We start from the raw sequence: 2,461 nt of genomic DNA on the forward strand, positions 1-2,461 counted from the left end.
CACGTCTAGATAGGGAACCCTGAGGCACCAGCCCCAGGGTACAACGACTAATCTTCCCCAAAACCCAGGAGGGTGTTGATGTTAAATTTTCACTTTGGAAGATTAAGTCTACAGTTTTTACGTAATTTCGCCGATGACCACACTTCCTACATAATCATCAGCTTCATAGTAGACAAGAGGCCACAGCAATACATCCAAAGTTCCAAAACAATCTGAGATAGCGGAGCTCTGGAACTACTGTCCGTTCACCTCGACGGTTGGGTCGAGACTCCTCGCGCAGGAATTAGTACTTTGATAATCAATCATTGTGACTACATGGTTATTGCCAGTGCTCAGGATTTCTGTTGTTGTTTCTATATTTTTTTTTTTTACTATGCAAACGATTTTGGTAGGAAAAGTGATTTAGTTTATCTTTCCTTTTGATAATTTTAAAACAATCGATTTAATTTTTAAGATAATATACTGATAATATACTAAATTTTTAGTACTTCATTTCTTAATATATCGTTAGATTGTAATGATACCTTTTGTGTCATCAAATATCTGAAGAAAAAACAAATCTGAGGAAACTTAATGCATTCGTTTTAGAAGAAAGGATAATTTTTTGGACGAATGAGGTGCTAGAATATTCATAGACAACGTATAAAACTTCTAAAAGCCATGATTTTTATGTGCCTTATAATATGATTCAAACACTAGAATTTGGTTATTCGTTTTTACTTATCATATTACTGATTCATTATTACACATGCATTCGGTTTTTTTTTCATTTAATCAATAATTCCTTCATGCTAAAATGTGTAATTACCTTTTTCAATACCCAACATTAGATTCTACAGCGAAACATAAAATTGCTTCATTCAAAATTGAGGTATATGAACTGGACGTGCTCTTCTATATATTCTAGAACACTGAACATCTGCAATAATATCCTCTCTCTCTCTCTCTCTCTCTCTCTCTCTCAGACTGAATAGGAAGAGACATTATTACACACACACACACACACACACATATATATTATATATATATATATTAGATATAAATACTGTATATATATATATATATATATGTGTGTGTGTGTGTGTGTGTGTGTGTTCCTATGTGTGTGTGTGTTTGTGTGTGAGAGTGTTTGTGTGTATTCAAGTATAGATAGCTTGACCAAATTAAGTTTTTATAAGCAGATAGATAATTGTCATGCAACATATTCCAAATTAAAACTTGTGGCTTAGGAATTTACTATTCTATTTTGGCTTTCATATAGTATTTAGGATAAAAGTTCCGAGCCCTTCAAGACGCTAGTCGTGATCTACAGCAGTTGAATAATAATATTATTATTACTTGCAAAGCTACAACCCTAGTTGGAAAAGCATGGTACTATAAGACCAGGTGCTCCAACAGGGAAATAGCACGGCGAGGAAAAGAAACTATGAAAAATAAGATATTTTAAGAACAACAACAACATTAAAATAAACATTTCCTATGTGAACTATTAAAACTTTAACAAAACAAGATGAAGATAAATAACGTAGAATAGTATGCCCAATTGTACCCTCAAGCAAGAGAATTCTAACCCAAGACAGTGGAAAACCATGGTACAGAGAGTATGGCAGCTCCTAAGACTAGAGAACATTTTTTTTTTTTGGAGTGTTCTTCTCCTAGAAGGGCTGCTTACTATAGCTGAACAGTCTCTTCTACCCTTACCAAGAGGAAAGTAACCACTGAACAAATACAGACCTTAAGGGAAAGAATTGTTTGGTAATCTTAGTGTTGTCAGGTGTATGAGGACAGAGGAGAATACGTAAAGGAATAGGCCAGACTATTCGGTGTATGTGCAGGGAAGGGAAAATTAGCCGTAACTAGAGAGAAGGATCCAATGTAGTACTGTCTGGCCAGTCAAAGGACCTCAAAACTCTCTAGCAGTAGTATCTCAACGGGTGGTTGGAGCCTTGGCCAACCTACTACCAATACCTACGAATCATTATTATTATTATTTTTTTTTTTGAAAGAATCACACAGTAATTGAACTGAAGTGGCCCAATTCTTCTTTAGTATGATGTTGGTTATAATAGATAGCTACTTTTTCCACATAAAATTATTTAAGGGTAACTTTATTACTGTAAATCTTAAATTCACGACTGCAAAGGTTCAAGCATACACAATAGGACGTGTAAGTCAAAGTCCGTCAGGTAGAATTGAGATATAATCTTAAGCTTGGGTACCTATACCCTCCATAGGATACGGAAGCTTGAACATGGGGTTACTTGACATGCTAATAGTAGATACCGAGATTATTGTTTTTTATTCTATATTTAGAACAAGACTAAAAAGTATATTGTTTGCAAATTCATTCATAGCTTCACCATGTCGCCGATCGCATGAATCACGTCTTTTTTTTTTTTTTCCTTCTTTTTTTTTCGTGTCAGAAGTTGTTTTCTTTCGGCTTTAACTTTTGACTTGAACA

The sequence above is a fragment of the Palaemon carinicauda genome, chromosome 5 (assembly GCF_036898095.1).
Source record: "Palaemon carinicauda isolate YSFRI2023 chromosome 5, ASM3689809v2, whole genome shotgun sequence".
NCBI classification, from domain to species: Eukaryota; Metazoa; Arthropoda; class Malacostraca; order Decapoda; family Palaemonidae; genus Palaemon; species Palaemon carinicauda.